Source organism: Pleurodeles waltl, chromosome 4_2 (genome assembly GCF_031143425.1).
Source record: "Pleurodeles waltl isolate 20211129_DDA chromosome 4_2, aPleWal1.hap1.20221129, whole genome shotgun sequence".
Taxonomy (NCBI): domain Eukaryota; kingdom Metazoa; phylum Chordata; class Amphibia; order Caudata; family Salamandridae; genus Pleurodeles; species Pleurodeles waltl.
The window spans coordinates 767,656,569-767,678,504 of NC_090443.1; the positions used below are offsets into that span (position 1 = coordinate 767,656,569).

The window sequence follows — 21,936 nt, forward strand, 5'->3', positions numbered from 1 at the left end:
CCGACCCTACCTGCATGCCATCACATACCCCCACCTTCGCCCTCACCCCCATCACTCCAACTCCTCACAAATGTCCCAATATCACAAACCACCCATCCCAACACCAAGCCCTGCATGCAACAACAAAGCATGGACACCAATCACCAAAGCATGGCCACTGCACATACCCATACACCCCCCTAAGCCATCATCACACAAGGTCCCACACAGGAATGCAGGCACTGGGGTACACGGTCACCCACCCATTGCACACCATGGCACACACAGATGCAATAATCATGCTTTTATACCCCTGCAGGACCCCTACCCAACATCATCGCACAGGAGGGTCCAGACATGTCCACAACACCAACAGAAGAGGCCCACAGTGATGACAGCAGCTCTATCCAACTGGATCTAGATGACCAGCCCGGCCCATCTGGGACCTCGGGACAGTCGGTTCCCCTGACACAGTCACAGGCCACCACAGAGCTTCCCCCCTCTGGAAACACCAGCACAGCACCCACCCAGCGGGCCCATCCCTCTGTCCCCAGGACACGTCAATCAGCAGTGTGTCCACCACTACAGGGAACCCAGGCTAACCCACCACCCCAACAACAACAGGGACCTGGGGGCAGTGGCAGTGGGCACACGGTCCAGGGGACGGAGGCCCAGGGAAACAGGGGAACTGGGAGGGCTGCTGTGCGACAGGGGGAGGACAGGCCCAGGGAACCCACTCTCCACGAGGCCCTCTCCAACATCATGGCAGCATACCATCATTCCCAGGAGACGATGGCAACGGTACTGGCCAAGTTTCAGGAGACCCAGCGGCTGCAGGAGGAACAGTATTTGGGCGTCAGGGAGGAACTCAGATCCATCAATTCCACCCTGGGCACCATCGTAGGGGGTGCTGAAGGAAGTCCTCAACACCAGGAGGGACACTGTGGCACAACAAGGGGCCCCTGACACTAGCATGGACGATGAACTGCACACCACCTCCGCCGGTGCTAGTGGACAGGAGGCACCGCCACAGGACCACCACACCAGCACCCCACCCCCTGCAGAGGGAGAAACACCCCGCAAACAGTCCCTGAGATCCAGGACAAAGACAGAGAGAACGATGTCAAGTCCCCTGTCAAGAAATGAGACCACCCTAAATGTCATCTTTTTGTCCCACCCTGTCACCCTGTCCATCCTCAAAGTGCCCCAGCTCCACTTCCTATGCCCCTTTGGACAATGCACCTGTGAGACTAATAGACTGGACTCTGCCATGGACATTCCTCCACCATCACCCCTCACCATTTTACAACCCCCTCCAATATTGAGCACTTAAATAAACACCCTGAAAGCACAAAACAATCTGGAGTCTGCCTGTGATTTCGAAATGTTGTATTAGCAATTACAGTCACAAAATGCTCTTTCAATTGTAATGTCAACATACCTATGTCACACAGCTCTAGTCCATGAGGAAACAAAGCAGATGTCACACAGTGGGACCCACATCTGTAAAATCGTAAGGGAAAATGACAACTCAGTGACCATACACTGGGTGAAAAGGACAGACAGTAGAGAGGTAGTAGTGTTAAAGTACATGAAGTAGGCAGGTTTGTCTTCTTACCTGTGTCTCACTGGAAGAATTGCAGGATCACAGAGTCCCTGTTGTCGACGTCCTCTTTTTCTGCTTCCTCGTCTTCGCTGTCCACAGGCTCCACAGCTGCTACAACACCTCCATCTGGACCATCCTCCTGCAGAAAAGGCAACTGTCGTCGCAAAGCTAAGTTGTGAAGCATACAGCAGGCCACGATGATCTGGCACACCTTCTTTGGTGAGTAGAATAGGGAACCACCTGTCACGTGGAGGCACCTGAACCTGGCCTTCAGGAGGCCGAAGGTCCGCTCTATAATCCTCCTAGTTCGCCCATGGGCCTCATTGTAGCTTTCCTCTGCCCTTGTCCAGGGATTCCTCACTGGGGTCAGTAGCCATGACAGTTTGGGGTAGCCAGAGTCACCTGTAAATGGCGAGGGACAACTGTTAGACACACACTAACCTGTAGGGATATCCCCAGACCCAGACAACTATTCCCAACGATTTGGTTCCAGGTGCTCACCTAATAGCCACACACGGTGCCTCTGGAGTTGCCCCATCACATAAGGGATGCTGCTATTCCTAAAAATGTAAGCGTCATGCACTGAGCCTGGGAATTTAGCATTAACATGGGAGATGTACTGGTCGGCCAAACACACCATCTGCACATTTATCGAATGGTAACTCTTCCGATTTCTGTAAACCTGTTCACTCCTGCGGGGGGGGACCAAGGCCACATGGGTCCCATCAATGGCACCTATGATGTTGGGGATATGTCCAAGGGTATAGAAGTCACCTTTCACTGTAGGCAAATCCTCCACCTGAGGGAACACTCTGGACAACACGTTGGAAAACATAGGCTGGGACATCCCTGATGCAATGGCCACTGTTGTTTGAAAAGACACACTTGCAAGGAAATGGAGTACTGACAGCACCTGCACTTGAGGGGGGATTCCTGTGGGATGGCGGATAGCTGACATCAGGTCCATCTCCAACTGGGCACACAATTCCAGGATTGTGGCATGATCAAGCCTGTAGGTGATGATTACATGTCATTCCTCCATTGTCGACAGGTCCACCAGCGGTCTGTACACCAGAGGATGCCGCCATCTCCTCACATGTCCCAGCGGACGGTGCCTATGAAGGACAACAGCGAGCACAGAGTCAACCAACTCAGAGGTACGTAAACACAGCTTACTCAGAAATCCATTCATAACCCGATTTTTGCTGTATGAGTGTTGAGCCAAGGCCTAGGTATGTGTGACGCAGTTATAAATCAAGCCATGTGGGCCCCTGAAATGGCGGCTGCCTGACCTGTAAAGTGGGACAATGGGATGTGAGGTAACTGCGCTGGCATTGTACATCGTCACGGTAGGCGGTCGATGTTGGTTAACATTGGAGCAATGACAACGTACGCTGACGGTGACGGTACGCACCACCGCGTATGTGACCGCCATTTTCTATCTGTTCAATCACTCGATACCTGATCTTCGACAGGAGAGGACCTACACTGCAAGTGCTGCTGTGACCTCAGTCTGGAAGAGACATGCGTCTGGGGAAAGGGCCCCTGCCTTCACATCGGAGGAGTTGGAGAAACTCGTGGATGGGGGTCCTCCCAGAGTACACGCTACTCTACGGTCTTCCAGACAAACAGGTAAGTACACTGGGAGCATGCTGTATGGGCAATCCCTGTGTGCAGTGGGGTGGATGAAAGAGAGGGGGGGAGAATGATGTGTGCATGAAAAGACGATGAGTGCATGTGCCACATGGCAAGGCAGGGATGCGGGCCAATGACTGTGATGGTGCAGTTAGTAATAACTTCTCTTTTTCCCCTGTACAATTCCTGTAGGTCAGCACCCACCAGAAGAAGAATATTTGGCGTGCCATCGCCAAGGACGTCCGGACCCTGGGGGTCTATCCCAGACGGAGCACCCACTTCCGTAAAAGATGGGAGGACATTCGCCGCTGGAACAAGAAGATGGCGGAGGCCCAGCTGGGGATCGCCTTCCAACGTGGGAGGGGTGCCCGTCGCAGCATGACCCCCCTGATGTTCAGGATCCTGGCAGTGGCGTACCCAGAGTTGGATGGGCACTTGAGGGCATCACAGCAGCAACAAGGGGGTGAGTAAACTCTCATTCTGCCGATTCAGCATGCAGTGGAGATGTCTGGACGGGGGAGGTGGGCTGTGGGTTTCCCTAGGCCAGGGCGAGTGTGCTAGTTAAGTCCCCTTTTTCAGGCAGACCCTGTGGCACCTTCCCCACCTGGGTACAGTGCCAACTACACCTGGTCCGGCTCCTGTGACATCCATGTATGCAGATATCGGCCCTAGCCTTGTAGGCCATTTACTAGGCATTGAATAGTGGACCCCAAGTGTGCGGTGTAGTGCAGGGGGCTTCTGTGTCTGTCGTGTCCGCCAACGGTAGCGGTAATGCATGCACTCAACATGTCTTTATTCTGTCTTCCCCCCCCTTTTTGTGGTCTCCCTGTACATGTGTGCATTAGCTTCATCAGGCGGAGGAGCAGTGGCACCGGAGCAGGAGGGAGCTGCATCCCACATGGCCCTGGAGGGCAACACTACGGAGTCTGATTTCACCAGTGGGACGGAGGGCGAGAGCAGCTCCACGGCAGGGAAAGGAGCTGACACCAGCGATGCAGACTCGTCCTCTGATGGGAGCTCCCTTGTGGTGGCAGCCCCATCTGTGCCCCCGCATCTACAGGTACAGCCGCCACCCCCCCCTCCGGCACCGCCCTCCCAGCAGCCCCTCAGCCTTTGCCCTGTGCCCGCTCACCCAGGAGGATCGGCATCTCATTCGCCCCAGGCACCTCAGACCCTGCCCCAGTCACCCCTGCTGCCCTCAGTGAGGAGGCCATTGACCTCCTCAGGTCCCTCACTGTTGGGCAGTCTACTATTTTGAATGCCATCCAGGGTGTAGAGAGGCAGTTGCAACAAACCAATGCATTCCTGGAGGGCATTCATTCTGGTCAGGCAGCCCTTCAGCGAGCTTTTCAGACTCTGGCCTCAGCACTGATGGCAGCCATTATCCCTGTCTCTGGCCTCCCCCCTCCAACTTCCTCCACCCAGACCCAATCCCCTGTACCTCTGCCTACCCCAAGCACCCCATCAGACCAGCATGCACACATCTCAACACACAAGGGAAGCTCAGGCAAACATAAGCACCACACATCCCACAGGAACTCACGCAAGCATCACACACATACAGACATAGCAACATCCACTGCGTCCACTGTGTCCCCCTCCTCCTCATCTCCCTCCTCCCTCCCAGTCTCGTCTCCACTCACACTGGCATGCACTACATCTACAGCCACTACATCCATCACCAGCACACCCACCACCACACCCCGCTCACGGGCAGTCACCACCCCCACTACCATTCACACATCCCCTGTGTCCTCTCCCAGTGTGTCTGTGACGCCACCTCCCAATGTACACAAACTCAGGCACACACCCACCCAACAGCCATCCACCTCACGACAGCCTCCAGCACATGCACCTTCACCCAAAGTCACCAAACGTACACCTCCTACAACCACAACCTCTTCCTCCACTCACGAACCCCCTCCATCTACCCATCCCAGTATTCCTAAGAAACATTTCCTGTCCACCCTTGACCTCTTTCCCTCACCTCCCCCACCCCGTCAGTCTCCTAGGGCCCGACTCTCCAGGTCCCGACCTAGCACCTCAGCCACAACATCTCCGGGACCAGTGATGCCAGTAGTCACCGGATTCTGGAGTGCACCAGGCAGCAGGGAAGCCAGTGTGGCAAGGAGCCACAGCACGTACAGCCCCCCACCTGTCAAGCATCAAACGTTGGCCAGTGCCCAGCGGGAGAGGGGGAAGACACCAGTCAGCAAAGCCGCTCCCAGGGGCACAGATGGGAGTGTGGAGTCAGCAGCGACACCTTCCAAGGTGGGGAAGGGGCACAAGAAACCCAGCAAGTCTGGGAAGATCACCACGGCGGAGAAGACCGCCAGCAGCCCCGCTGGCCAGCAGGCGACCGCCAGCAGCCCCGCTGGCCCAGACAGGGCCACCAGCATCAGCCCCGCTGCCCAGGACGCAACCGGCAGCAGCCCCGCTGTCCAGGAGGCAACTGCCAGCAGCCCCGCTGCCCAGAAGGCGACCGGCTTTGCAGGAATGGAGGCATCCCTCATCAATGGTCAGCGCCTGCAAAACAGCCAATTGAGGTCAATCTCAAGAACATTACACAGGATGCAGAGCAGCATGACCATTGGGCTGGCTGAAGTGAACACGCAGTTCACTAGGATGAATGAACATATATATCAACCAGGCCATCCGCCAACTTGTGACGGAACTGGTGGCAGACAGACAGTAAGCAAGGCGCAGGGAGCGCAACACAGTGGCACGATTTGACCGCATGGCTGCTTCAATTGGGCGTCTTGCAACAAACACAACTGACCTGTCTAGACGGACAGTGAGTTTACAGGTTGAACTTGGCCACTTTGCGGGCGATGTGGCACGTGGACTTGGCCGCATCAGCCACGCAGTGGACTTGATGGAAGCAAGGCAGGTGGCAAGGGGCACATGTGAGAGCCCTCAGGACAGTGAGGAGGGGTCCACAATAAGTAGTGTGTCTGCCAGTGAGTCCTGTGTGCTAAGGAGTGCAAGTGCACGGCAGGGGTCAGGTGACCCACCTGGGATGAGCCATGCTGGGCGCACAAGGAGGAGGGTGTGAGCCATCAGACAGCATGAATCATGACGCACATGATGTTAATGTGTCCTCATAACATTAGGACATGTACAGACTTTAACAGACAGCCCTTTTCTTTCACCATTTAGTTTACAAATAAAAAGGTTTTGTTTGTTCCACTACACAACTGGGCTCTGTTTGTCTGACATCAGTGAGTGTGGTGACAATTGCCACGTACCTGCCAAAGTATTGGGTTGCAATGTGGTTCCGTCTCTGTCTGCATTGATTTGCAATGTTTCTATCCCCAGGCTGTTGGTGTGGTAGCTCTTGCTCCTCATCCTCCGAATCTGTGTCTTCAGGGGTGAGATGTAGCCCACGTCTGGTGGCAATGTTGTGTAGGATTGCACATGCAGCAACGATCTTGAATGCTGTTTCTGGGGCATACTGGAGCGCACCTCCACTTTTGTGGAGGCATCTGAATCTTGCCTTTAACAATCCAAAGGTCCTCTCGTTGACAGTTCTGGTCTGCCGATGGGCACTGTTATATCGCCTCTCGTTCTCATTGCCAGGTGTTAGGTACAGGGTAAGTATCCATGGTCTTTTAGAGCATATGCACTGTCACCTGTTTGACAAAAATAAGCAATGTTAGCAGGGCATGGTTGGTTTCCACAGTGACCTGTATGTATGGCTTCAGGGTGTATTCAACAATACCTAATAGATATCCGTCTCCAAACTCCCCACGTTCTAGGCGTTAGTGTATCCCACTGTGCCTGAATATGTATGAGTCATGTGTACTACCTGGAAATTTGGCTACAATGTCAGTAATAACATTATGGGCGTTGCATACCACCTGGATGTTTAGTGAGTGGGTACATTTCCTATTGCGAAACACATATTCCAGATTTGCAGGAGGGCATATTTGTATATGTGTCCCGTCTACACACCCTATTACATGAGGGAACTGGGCAATTCTGTAGAAGTCCAACTTGGTGCTGTTAATTTCTGCCTCATTCCTGGGTAGGTATATGTATCTGGACATGTGTGCGAGTATGGCATCTAGGAAACATCTGAAGAATCGTGAGAGTGCACTTTGGGATACCCCACCTGCCACTGCAATCACCCCCTGATAGCTACCCGAGGCCAAGAGGTGCAGTGAGCATAGCACTTGCACATGTGTAGGGATGGCGCTGCCGCGCATTGTCTGTCGTTGAAGCTGCGGATTGAGTAGTTCAATTAATTCTAATATTGCTGCACTGCTCAGTCTATATTTGACATATATCTCCTCTTCAGTTTGTTGGAATAGTGTCTGCCTGGTTCGGTATATCCTCTCATGTCTCTGCGTCCTCCTCCTCCTCTGCTGGGCAGCGTGGACTCTCCTCCTCCAAGCTATCACATACAGTTCAGCCATTTCGAGTAACCCAAATGCCTTCTGGGTCTCTTTTTATACTTTTGTTCTGGTCACCACCTGCTCTGAATCAGTGGTAATCTGGATGTGCAAAATCGGCTTTTTCATATGGTTTGCGAACCGCAAATTGCGATTTCCTCTTTGCAGGTCGCAAAATCAGGTCGCACATTTTGCTAGTCGGTAATGGCTTGCATCGCTATTTGCACTTCGGAAATGGGATTTTTGCATCCCATTTCGGATTTTGCGAGGTCGCAAATTGCGAATCGGGCCATTAGCGACTCACAAAACTTTGCTACATCTGGCCCTTTATGACAAAGCCACTCTATGACACTCCACTCCATTCTACACTATGACACGCAACTCCATGACACAGCCTTCCTTTCTATGACACTCTCCTCCGCTTTACTCTGCTATACGTCACTCCACGAGACACCATACAACTCAAGGATATGCCACTCACTCTATGCTGCTCCACTCTACTCCCCTCCACTCTAAGACACTCTACAACATGCCACTGCATGACACACCACTCCAATCTACTCTATGGCATGCCACTCCATTCAACACCATTCCATTCTACAACACTGTACTCCACTCTATGCCCCTCCACTCTACCCACTCTGCTCCACTGTTTGACAACCTATGACATGTCACTCCACTTCACTCTACGGTATGCCACTCACTCTTCTCCACTTCACTCGCCTCCACTGTAAGCCTCTCCGCTCTATGCCACTCCACTCCATGCCACTCCACTGTGTTCCACTCTACAACACTCTACTCTACTCTATGACACTCAACGCCTCTGCACTCCATGACATTGTACTCCACTCTATGCCACACCACTCTATGCCAGTCTATGACACTCTACTACACTCCATGCCAGTCTATGATGCTCTGCTCAACTCTATGACAGTCTACGTTCTGCTATGCAACTCCACACAACTTTACACCACTGTACTCTGACACTCTACTCCACTCTTCTCAACTTCCCCACTCTATGCCACTCTATGCCATTCTACTCCACTCTATGACATGTCACTCTACTTCAATCTACAACATATCACTCCACTGTACGATATGTCACTCCACTATATGCCCCGCCACTCTAAGACACTGGGGCCCGTATTTATACTCCGTTTGCGCCGAATTTGCGTCGTTTTTTTCGACGCAAATTTGTCGCACAACTAACGCCATATTTATACTTTGGCGTTAGACGCGTCTAGCGCCAAAGTATGAAGAAAGAGCGTCATTTTTTTGCGTGAACGCCTTCCTTGCGTTAATGAGATGCAAGGAAGGCGTTCCCGTCTAAAAAAATGACGGCGACACAAATGCGTCGTATTTATACTCCCGGGCAAAAATCACGCCCGGGAGGTGGCGGGTCAAAAAAAACCGCATTTGCGCCTGAATTTAACGCCTGGGTCAGGGTAGGCGTTAAGGGATCTGTGGGCTCAGAATGAGCCCACAGGTGCCCTCCCCTGCCCCCAGGGACATCCCCTGCCCACCCCAGGAGGACACCCAAGGATGGAGGGACCCATCCCAGTGAAGTACAGGTAAGTTCAGGTAAGTATAATTTTTTTTATTTTTTTATTTTTTTTTGTGGCATCGGGGGGCCTTATTTGTGCCCCCCTACATGCCACTATGCCCAATGACCATGCCCAGGGGACACAAGTCCCCTGGCCATGGCCATTGGCAAGGGGGCATGACTCCTGTCTTTACTAAGACAGGAGTCATGAAATGGCGTCTGGGCGTCGAAAAAATGGAGCAAATCGGGTTAAGACGATTTTTTAGCGTCAACCTGACTTGCGCCATTTTAAGACGCCCTAACGTCATTTTTTCCCAACGCCGGCGCTGCCTGGTCTACGTGTTTTTTTTCCACGCACACCAGGCAGCGCCGGTCTGATTGCGCCGTCTAACGCCATTCCATAAATACGGCGCCCGCATGGCGCTTCAGAATGGCGTTAGGCGGCGCAAAATTTTTTGACGCTAAACTGCGTTAGTGCAGTTTAGCGTCAAAAAGTATAAATATGGGCCTGAGCGACATGCCACTCTATCACATGGCACTCCACACAACTCTATGACACACCCCTCCACTCGCCACTCCACTCCATTCCATGACACACCTGTCACTCCCCTCTACGACACGCCACTCCACTCCATGCCACTCTATGACACTCCACTTTAAGATACTTTATGACACACCATTTTATGGCACTCCACACCACTCCACTATACATCATTTTACTACCCTCTAAGTCCCTTCACTCTATACCACTCCACTCTATGACAGTCTACACAAAGCCTCTCCAATCCAATAAACAACAATATATGAGTTAAAACATTTTTTTAAGAACAAAAAAAAAATCTCATTCAATGAAAAAAACAAAGGTTTAGGATTAGTTATTGATAGGAAACTTTAGTTATTTATTTTTATTTTAAAAAACGACTTAAACTATGCAAGCCTTATAAATTCTAAAGTAATAGTCTTAACTGTAAGTTTCAATTTTCACCCTACCCAAAACTTGATATAGCTTGCACACATTCATACACAGTTTTATCAACTTGCAAGCCAAAGTAAATGCACTATAACTCACGCCTTCCCTATGCACTGCGTATATCTCTTCATTTTACAGCACTTATAGCATTATTGTGAGGTTATGTTTAAGTAGGCACAATGATTTTAGCTTGGGTCTGAGGCATGTGCCCTCTCACCTAGTCACTTGACATTTTATTCCTTTTATTATTTTAGCAAGGTTTAATTTCTTTCTTTAGAAACTCCACCTCAGCCTGGGGTGACACCTCGTGGCCCACATCGCTCAACGCAACATCTACTCCAACTGGCCACGCCTGCAACCTAGGAATCATCCTCGATTCCTCTCTATCTATGACCTGACAGGAAAACGCAGTAACCTCTTCCTGCTGGCACACCCTGTACCAACTCCGCAAAATCTTCAAATGGATCCTGGTCAACTGCTGCAAAATAATCACCCATGCCCTAGTTACTAGCAAGCTCGATTATGGCAATTCATTCTATGCTGGCACCACAACAAAGAAAATCAGGAGACTACAACTCATCCAAAACACCACCGCAAGACTCGTCCTGAACCTGCCCAGCCAAGAAAACATCTCCCAAAACCTGAGGAACCTCCTTTGGCTCCCAGCAGAGAAGCAAATCAACATCAAACTACTCACCCACACATACAAGGCCCTGCACAACATGGCCTACCTGAACCATCGCTTCTCCTTCCATAGCCAGACCCCTCCGCTCCGCCCAACAGGGGCTAGCTACCATCCCATGCATCTGGAAACCAACCACCGGACGAAGATCCTTTGCATACCTCGCAGCAAAGAGATGGAATAACTTGCCCACGCACCTCAGAAAAAGCCCATCTCTCACCATCTTAAGGAAGAACCTCAAAACATGGCTCTTTGAATGAGGCCCAGGCCCATCACCAGCGCCTTTGGACCCTCTTGGGTGAGTAGTTGCGCTTTACAAAAACTGATTGATTGATTGAGGCAGCATGCCATGGCTCTATTTTCTCTAAAATGTTCCAAGGCAGAATCTGCTTTTTCATTTACCCGGGGTGAACCATGAAAATATATATCCATGAGAAAGGCATGCACGTCTCCAGAAAATCCCGTGGAGCACATTCACGCAAGGTGGCAAAGCACCAGACAGGTACCAACAGTTCTTCCCAGATAATCAGTATCAAAGCAAGAACAAATCACCTATTTCACTGCTTCCTGGCCATCCTAAATAGTTTGAGCCACTGAAGCACTAAGGTCTTCTGGGACTTCCAGAAAGATCGCACTACCCATGTCCCAGAGGGAATGCCTATGTCAGTCTGATAAGCAGACTTCATAGACAGATCTCACTGCTAAGCTTGCTGAAGAGAATATTTGTTTTCCAAATGTGTCAATCCTCTTAGACTCTCTATCGGGCAGAGTCTTAGACACATAATTGGGGTTTGTTCACCTTGCTACTTGACGCTTGAACAACAAGGATGAGGATGTTTAGTGTTAAAATAAAGGTCACTAGGTGCCAGTCTGTGATGTCTGGCCACCTGCTGATTCACCAGAGGGCAGGAACTGGGCTTTGACCAGGTGCACATTAGCGCGTCAATTAGGGTCTCACTGACATCGATTAAGGGCTCAAATGTGGATGGAGCAGGCTGTAGGATTTCCTTAATCTCAAGAGAGGACAGTTGTAGGTTCAAGACATCAGCTGTTCATCAGATTACCACTGTAAATGATGCGCTCTCTTTCACTGAAGGTCCAAATGCGAGTTCAACCCTGTATCAGAAGAAGTATCAAGCATACTGGCCTCTTGTATGTCCATGTAAAAATTGTCCTCATGGTCATGAGAGAGTAGATCGCCCCCGTTCTCAATCCAACTTTCATCTCTCGGTGTTGGTAAGCTTTGGCCAGAATAGGACCCAAAAAGATAATGGAGTTTCTGAGGGCGCACCACCGTAGTAGAGGCATAAGACCAGAGAGAGGCTGTATGGTGACTGGTTGCTCTTCAGTAATTTTGTGTCTCAAAATCAGTTGAGATCAGGCTGAAGTCAGGTTGGGATCAGAACCAGCATGCCATTGCCATTGGTATCTACGGCGATGAGGGAGGGACTGGCATGGGCCATGGAGCTGGGTTGAAGTCCTTACAGGGTTAGTACGGAGCCTGTTATGTGTCCAATGAGGTCAGATAGAGCTGAGGATGGATTCACCAATCGTAACCCAACTCACGATCAGTGCAGGTCTTTAGGGTCCCATGGCACACCAGAGCGATCTGGAAAAATACCAAATATCAGCTGCATTGCCACCTAAAAGACATCAAATTGCGGCAGCATCGCCGATGGCCACGGGATCTCAGGGTGCACTGCAAACAACTGTGAAACTGGCTCCAAAGCCAGAAATCTTAACAATCAGCTAACATCCTAATGACCTTGTACCATTGAGCTTGATAGAGATTAGCAGAATGGGAACATCGTTACTTAGAACACTGGATTTTATTCTGTTGTATGAGTCATTGGAATGCCAAGGAAATTGGAAGCCATGCTCCTAGTCACGTTAGAAGGCACAGAAAGAAAGAAATTGACCTCACCATGGAGGGTTGGTATGTCTATGCTCTAAAATTTCCGGGGCGGCAAGGATAAAATGCAGCATGTGTGAGCACGGCTGGTAAAAATTTCCAGGGTCCAGTCTGGGGCATGGGGAGGATTCTCGGGTGAGGAATTTGTATTATCCATCAGAATTACCTCATAACAGATTAGAACATCATGACTTGTTAGACTGTCATGGTTGCTTAATAACAGTTTCAGGTATCCATTTATGTATTTAGTTTTTGGTGAACAGTGTAAATCATAATCAATGTGTAAGTGTTTGATGAAACATAGTTATCTATCTTGATGGTTTGTGGTGCCTCTTGTACTTTCAGACGTCTGGAACATTGATGGGCAGTACCTTTGCTCCCAGCCTTGCAAATCTTTACATGCATGCTTTTGAAATGGACAGTGTACCTGCGCCCACCAACCCATACCGCTCCCCCATTATTATGTGGAAGTGCTATATAGATTACATTTTGGTTATCTGGACTGGTGACTTGCCTTCCATTAAAGTTCTCTACCATTAGCGCTGTACACATAACCCCTTTCTCAAGTTTACTTGTGAGAACAGCAAGGACCAACTTCCATTTCTGGATCTACGGATTTATCCCTCAACAGGGTCCCTTGAGACAGGGCTATACCGGAAACCCATGGCACAAAATGCCTTGCTAGTGTACAGTAGTTACCACCCCAAGTCTCTAAAGACAGTCTCCCATTTAGCCAGTTTGTGTGCCTTCTGCATACAGTATAAAACACATAGAGACGCCTTGCCTTTCCAACTACAAGAAAGACACTTCCCAGTTTCAATCATATGGAAATCAGCCAAAAGAGCACTCAATAACAATAGAGAAGCCCTCTTGGAAATTAGACCACCAAAGCCACCTATGGAGAGGCTGGTGTCTATCAACACTTTTAGTAGTCTCTCAGGACTGGTGAAAAAATTGATCCGTAAGAACTGGCATATTGTGAATAATGGTGACAGAAAGATCTGTCGCCCGCTGTTTGCCTTCAAGCGCAGCACTAACTTGAAAGATGCACTTGTGCACACCATACCAGCACCAATTCATTCAAAAAGAGCCGTTGGGGTCTTCTGCCAGTATCGGGGCACTTTCCCTGTGGCACATGTGGGGTCAGTGCGCAGATGACACATTTGACCCAGGTAGACATCGGCACAACAAAACAATGGGCACAAAGACAACTCACTAATTGCAATAGTGACAAAGTGACATATCTAAGCTCCTGCCCATGTGATTTATGATGTCAGCATAACAACACGCAAGGTGAAGACCTGTATCAACGAGCACACAGCACAATAAGCTGCAGAAGGCAAGAGAACAAATTAACCAACCACTTCTTAGAGAAGGGCCATTCAGCAGAGGACCTATGTTGGACAGTTCTGGACAAATGAGATGTCCCTTCATCAGTTACTATCATCACATAATTTCTCTTTATTAAAGAACAATGATGGGTGATCCTATTACATAGCAATATAATTCACTTAATCTATGGCATTCCTTGGCTTTTCATTCCCTGACTTTCCTGCAAGCAGTGTCAGAACTAGAACACTAGCAGCGGTCTCTCTCCTCCCTCCATCTTTGGAGACAACCAAGCTGTAGGCACTAGACAGACATACATGCTCACTGAGTCTTTGGATATCAATATTGTTTGATAGACACCTGAGTGTAACTTTACAACTTCAGGCCTTAGATGCTCCCAAGAGGTCACCTATTTATACACATGTATGTGACTTTGAGATTTTTGCTCGAGGACCACCGAACAGACTGGTACATTTATGATTCAGGACAGGTTCCACTAATGAGGTGGTTCTGCAACAATTGGTAGACACATCGTTCAACTATAGGGTCATGCGATGCAGCTCCAGGTAGAGTACATGTTCATTTAATTTCTTTGAGGCTTTGGAATATGGTTTTCTGAATATGGTTGGCAAACTTTTCTCAACCATTTGGATTACCGTCTGCGTGAGCGGGCAGACTACCACTCCCAGAGTGGTCAGTTAACGTGGCGGGAAGCGCTCATAACCTTAATGCATTAGTTGTGGTAGTAGCAAGCTTGGGGATACGTTTCCCACGGGCCTTATAACGTATGTCACATGATGCACCAATGAGTGCAGCCGCTCCCAATTAGACAGCGAACTGCGGACTTACTTGCAAATGTATGGATCTCCAGAGAGATGCCCCCACCCTGTAGTCCAGAGGAGCATGCACAGATGAGGGCTCTTTTCTCAGGGTGTTCTGATGAAAATTGTAGGCACTCTGTTTTTCACTGAGGCGCATGGTTTGATCAGGGCTCAGAAGTCTTAAGATAGTCAGCACCATAGTTCAATGGGTCCCAGCACTCCTGTTCTATCATTGGAGGTCAGAGTGGGATATGCGTAAACTGGCGGGACTTGCAAGAGATGCTTTCCCATCAGTTATATTTACAGCTAGAATGTTACGTAAAAGTGCGTTACACTGACCATGGGTGTCCTTCTGGCATTTATCTAAGTAGTTTGCCTGCATGTTAACATCAGTCTGGGGTGATGACATATGGTGAATGTCACTCACTAGGAACAGGCAGGGGGTGACTAAGTCCACGATACAGATTATGAGACAGGATGCTGTGACTTTTGTGGTAAGGCATCCCCATATTTCTTTATGTAAATGAGTAGCATATACAGAAATTTTCCTCACATTAGAACATGGAAACTGTGATGTTTTAATGATTGTCTTGAGTCTTGCCCTTTTCATTACTATTTCTTTACGGGTTCTGTTTATTGTTTTGTTTCACAATTCGACCTATGATTATAGAGTTGAACAGTATCCCTGAGCTCCTATACAGGGCCTGAGATGAGGTGTTTAACCCAACTTGCTGTGGGTAAGAGACTTCGAGTTTGTTTTGATTTATATTTTTGCAGAAATGTGACTATCTCACAAGATTGTTAGATTGAGCACTCATGAAAGTTACACTGCACCTGGGGGCGAGGGGCTTATGGGACTCCCCAAGTGGATATCTGGGTGTAAAGTTGTGGCATAGCTGTTGTAGTTTAGCAGCGATTAGATTAAGCATTAGCAGAAGACATCTTGTATTTAGCAACTATTGTGAACATTTCGCGGAATCCATTTTGTATTCATGGGAGCCATTTTCTCTGCCACATGCTGCCATGTGCTCACCATGTGCTCTGTCCTACCTTTCTGTTAACTACTCTTGAAAATCTGCCTAGTGACAAGTTATATTTAGCATCTCCCACTTTTTGACATGCCCAGTAAGGTCTGCAGCTGTTAGTCCTTGAAAACTGTAAGCCCCTCCTACCTTTCGACTGTGCATGTCCACATGACCTTATATGTATAGAAGTCTTTCTTCTATAATTGTACCACCTCCTTTTAGCCCCTGTGTGGGTATAAAAGGACCATGCTCTCTCAGTTCAGTGTGCTACTTCAAACATTACCAAAGGGTGCTGTTTGAACTGTGGTACCACCTCATGAGGTTTAATAAACTTTGTCTTTTATTTCAGTTTCTGTGCCAACTTCTTCCTATATGGTCTGAGGGCTTTGTGCAGAGAAGGGTGAACCCCTTGCACTAGTAGGCCTTGCTGAGGCTTACTTCAACAAATTGTCACCTGAACAGGGACTCATCGGTGACTCAGACACCCAACGGATTGGTCGCTACGAAGGATTGGGATCTCGCTGCGGGCGATCAATGCCTGAGGAGACCCGAGTCTTGGCAACCACAGCGTTTTTCCCTTACTTCTGACTTGACCATCCAGGTGGTGCCGGTCCTCGACTGAGATCCTTTTTGTTCATTCGTCATGCAGTGACCATTTGGTCAATTTTAGAACTTGGCAGTTGGAACCTGGACACCCTGTGATTGGTAAGAGCCGTTTTACGGCACTTGCTGTGTGTTTTGATACCTTTGTTTGGTAATGAAGTTTAGCACTACTTACTGTGGCTCTCGTATTGGGTGACTAGTCAATTTGTGTCCTTTGAATTGATATAGAAATTGCAATTTATATAGGCAGGTAATGAGGAGAATTTTCTCCAATTTAATTTTGATTTGAACGGCACCTTAAGTGCTACTTTGATTATAATACTGCATATTCTGCACTATTTTTGGCATGCCTGTTTTCAGCGCACTTCGTAGGATGTGTTGCTTTTGTAATGGTACCAATTTGAGACTGGAAGAATCGCAACTGGCACCCCCAGAGGGGACGCCCAATAGAGATATGTATGTTAAATATGGTCTTTCTTTTATAATGTACAGCACATTATGGAATAAATACACTTGTGCGGATCCTGAGTTACGTTGGCCTATGCATGGGTCATTTGATTTGCGAAAAATTGAGTATGTGGAACAATGTATGTGTAAGCGAAAGTCTAGGCAAGATATGTTTGACTGTGTACGAATGTGGGAGAAAGAAGTGCGTGGACGAGTGAAGCGTGAGCAAGCCTTGCTTGAGAAAGAGCAGCGGAAGAATGTATATGTGAAAGCTTTGGAAATGAGAAAGAAAGAAATAAGGAGCTAGAAGAGAAAGAACGTAAATTACAGGTAACTGGCCAATACACCGTTAGGCAACCTCTCTATCCTATCCTTAATAAACCACACAATGATTTTTTGTTACTAGATCGCCCTCCACCTCCGTATGTCGTTCCTTCTGCCTCTCATGAGTTAGCTACGGCCTCCGGTTCGGAGCAACAGAAGATGCGAGACAGTCGCTCTATGTTGCCTGCTGACCGTGCGTCTGAGCTTAGATCTATTGCTCGCAAAACAATTTGTAGCGTTGTCTCTGCTTCTGAACTTTTAGACAACATGAAAGGGTGGACGGAAAAGGAGCAGCTATATTTTACTGAGGCATTTGGCACAGAAGTTATTGAACTATATCAGAAATATTCTGATGAGTTAGAGCCCGATGATGTAGCAGCTGTTCATAAGCAAATGCGTGATGGTCTTTTTGTTTTCTCCCAGGTGGCTGATGCAATCAGGCATTTGGTGAAATTATGTGTTGTGGCAGTCAATTTGCAAGAGGAGAAAAGGGCTGTGGACGTAGTTGCACGGACATCTCAGACCGGCGGGGTGCAAGCTTCCATCTTTGGAACAGATAAGACTATGATAGTTCACGCGAAACCAATGCGGGAGGCATCGCCTTTGTATGGTCCTCCTAAAGGATTGGGTACAAGTGATGATAAAACTTCTGTTGATGCTAAGGGTTATTTTATTTATACTTGGGTGTATACTCCTTGGAATAGGGCAGATGTAATGGCACTTAAAATAGCATTACCTGACCTGGGGAAAAATCCAGCCGCCTTTTATGAGAAAGTTGAGGGAGCAATTAGTTCTTGTACTATGACTTTGGACAACTTGATTCTTTTGTTTTGCCTGAAGGTGTGGCTCTCATACAATATGTTGATGATATTTTGTTGGCAGCTGATACCCCTGAGCAATGTGAAAAGTGCACATTGTCCTTACTTTCTTTTCTTGCTTCACACCATCATAAAGTGTCACGAAAGAAATTGCAATATTGTAGACCAAAGGTAACCTATTTAGGTCACCTTTTGTCTAAGGAGGGCCGTGCACTTACATCAGATCATATTCAAGCAATTTTAGACACACCAGTACCCTCTACTCAGAAAGATGTTCGTGCATTCCTTGGTCTTACTTCTTTTTGTAGGCAATGGATATTAGGGTTCTCACACATTGTCAAACCTTTGCTAGCACTTTTGACTAAAGATACTCCAATGCCCCTCCCATGGACAGATGAATGTGAGACTGCTTTCCGGAAGCTACGACAAGCCCTTTGTTCAGCACCAGTGTTAGGTACTCCAGATTACATGAAGCCTTTTGCACTTTACGTACATGAGAAAGATGGATATGCATTGTCAGTTTTAGTACAGACACATGGCGATAAGCAGCGTCCCTGTGCATATTTTTCAGCAGTACTTGATCCTGTCGCTCGAGCGTTGCCTGGGTGTTTTCGTTCAGTTGCCGCAACAGCTGTGTCAATACGTCAGAGTGAAGGGATAGTTTTGTCACATAAGCTGTTGGTGTTAGTACCCCATGCGGTTGATGCTCTTTTAAATCAAACAAAGACACAACATTTAACTAGCGCTCGCATGACAGGATATGAATTGACATTGCTGGCTCCTCACATTACTCTGAAGAGATGTGCAACACTAAATCAGGCCACTTTGTTGTCATATCCGGTGACTCAGCCTCAGTCACAAGAAACACATGATTGTATATTCCTTACCGAAGAACAGACAAAGGGTCGTATTGATTTGCAAGATACGCCCCTTCAAGATGTAAACAGGGAATTGTGGGTTGATGGGTCTTGTTTGAAGTTGCCAGACGGTACGACCTCAGCTGCATATGCAATGACCACAACACACACGGTAGTGGAGACAGCTCGTATACCACAGAAGTCAGTTCAAGCAGCTGAATTAATAGCTTTGACACGAGCATGTCAGCTTAGTACTGACTTATGTGTGAACATTTATACAGACAGCCGCTATGCTTTTGGAGTGGCTCATGATTTTGGTTTGCTTTGGAAGGAGAGAGGCTTTCTCACATCCCACGGGATGCAGATAATGCACAGAGAATTAGTGCATAACCTCTTGACTGCATTGGCATATCCAAAGAAACTAGCTATTGTGAAATGTAGTGCACAGAAGAAAGTGACCGATAAGATAGGGCAAGGTAATGCTCTTGCGGACCGCGTAGCACGTGAGAGTGCGATGTAGCGAAGTACTACTTCTATGTATATAGTGAAGTCACAAGCTGAACGTTGGCATAATGCTAGACAAGACGTATTAGATATATAGAAATCTGTTCTGTGAAAGAACGTGAGCAATGGTCTGAAGAAGGAGAATTGAATGATGAGGGCTGTTGGCGGAATAAGCAGATGGATAAATGGAAATTGCCCATAGCTTTTGTACAACCTATGGTTCAGATGGCACATGGGTTGGCACATGTTGGAGCTTCAACAATAACGAAGTTGCTTACGCAAGTTTGGAAGCATCCAGAAATTTACAGTACAGCTAAGAGAGTAGTACAGTCTTGTTTGATCTGTTTACAATACAATCCTGGAAAAGGGACACGTACTCCTGCGGGAGGGTTTGCTACACCAACTGCACCTTTTGAAGTTCTACAAATGGATTATATTCAGCTTGAACGCTGCAACAATTTAAAGTATGTCTTGGTGGTGGTATGTGCCTTCAGTAAATAGATAGAGACGTACCCCACAAAGGATAATACTGGCATTACCACAGCGAAGGTGCTTTTGAAATAATTTTTCCCTAGGTTTGGTGTTTGCAGACTTTTATGGAATGATAACGGACCCCATTTTGTTGGGGAAGTTATTAAGTATGTCCTGAAAAGATTAGGGATCAAACAGAAGTTCCATGCGGTTTTCCACCCACAATCAGCAGGGTTGGTGGAAAGGTATAATGCTACTTTGAAGCTGAAGTTAGCGAGGATACAGGCTTCCACATCCTTAACTTGGCCGGATGCATTACCATTGGCATTATTGTCTATTAGGTCAGTGCCACACTCTTGAATTGGCCTTACTCCCTAAGAAGTGGTGTTTGGAAGGCCAATGAACATTTGGGGAGTTCCTAAGCCAAATTCTGTATATGATGTACCTTATGTCCTGATGAATGATTATTTGGCACAGTTAACCGACAATGTGGTTTCTATTCATCAACAGGTTCGAGAAGCACTTCCTGACAGATCTACAGGTGAAGGCCATGAACTCCGACCTGGTGACCAGGTGATGATTAAGTCCTTTGAAAGATCAAGCAGCTTGGAACCAAGGTGGCGAGGCCCAGAACACGTGCTCCTTGCGACAAGGACAGCAGTTTGAGTGACGAACAGAAAGAATTGTGTCCATAGTACTCACTGCAAGAGAGTGCTACCTACCTTGGTGGAACCTGCTGTGCTGACCGATCATCGAGAGATTTTGACTACGGAGAAAGGCCGTGCCATATCACCTGACGTTCTTCCCGGACCATACGACTTCTGGAGTGTCGCGATATAATTTGAGACCGAGGAAAGAATCTGAAAATGTTTTGAAAAAAACTGGTTGAGCTACCGCCCTGGGTTAGTGAAACAGTGAGCCAATGTGGCAAGGGGGTGGATCAGCCATGCATTAGAGTAGTGACACCCGTCTTGGCCCGTGGTGAAGAAATCAGCGGCTGCCCAGGGATAAGAGCTCCAACGATTGTTTTTAATTAATTTCTGGAAGGGTCGATTATCACTGTTGCTAAAATTAATAACAAACTGGTCATTAGTACTATGGGGTTTGTTGTTGTTTTGGCGGTTATAGCAATAATCACCTGGTTTGTTGAAAAGAAGGCTCCTGCTCATGAGTTTTTTGTTGCCACTACTCCAGTACCAGAGGATCACTATTACTTTATGCCTCCCTATCATGAGCAAAAGCACCGTCAATCGTACTTCAATAATACTTCATTCAGATGTTGCATCATACTCAAAATGCTACAAATACTACTAACTGTTGGGTATGTGGAATGATACCTGCGCATAAAAAGAAAGGAGGAACACCTTTCATTCCTCTTCCTTTTTCACACAATGGTCCTTGTCAAGCTTGGTACACACTTTTGTTTGCATCTGGAAAACGTACAGAGGGCGGACTTTTTTTTTCGCCTTAATAAAGTATGCTACCAAGACACAGATGGGTTTCCCCAAGCCAAAGGAACTAAATGGGAATGGGAAGAGTATCAACCGGACAATGTTTCAATACCATATGTCTTCACAAATATAAGAGACTCTGACAAGAAAGAACAATTTGTGATTTCTGTTACAAAAACTAAAGCAGATTTATATATACGTAGCATTGGGCGAATTACAGTGGGATAAGCGATTGTACCTTGATTTGAACTATTGAGGGTGTGAATAATAGTAGTTTTACAGCTTCACATAATACATATTTTGTTTGTGGTAACTATGGATATTACCAACTACCTGTTGGGTGGTCAGGTTTGTGTAATGATTGCAATATTTTTCACATGCTGTATCTGTATTCAGTCTGGTCCAATGTTCTGCTCCATGTGTATTACTGCTTGTATGCCTACTAAAAGAAATATTACAGAAATGAAAGCACAAATCATGTTAGATAAGGAAATAGCTGAAATGATGAGCAAAATATACAAGATGAATATTTAGATTATCCCAGAAATACAAATGTCTTCAGCTA

The 21,936-nt window shown here is 47.5% G+C and overlaps 1 protein-coding gene across 1 annotated transcript in view; it reads right to left on the reverse strand.

The window, feature by feature from the left end:
- MSH4 (mutS homolog 4) overlaps positions 1-21,936 on the reverse strand; it is a 2,042,424-nt gene that overhangs the window by 445,259 nt on the left and 1,575,229 nt on the right. The gene's annotated exons all lie outside the window — the stretch shown is intronic.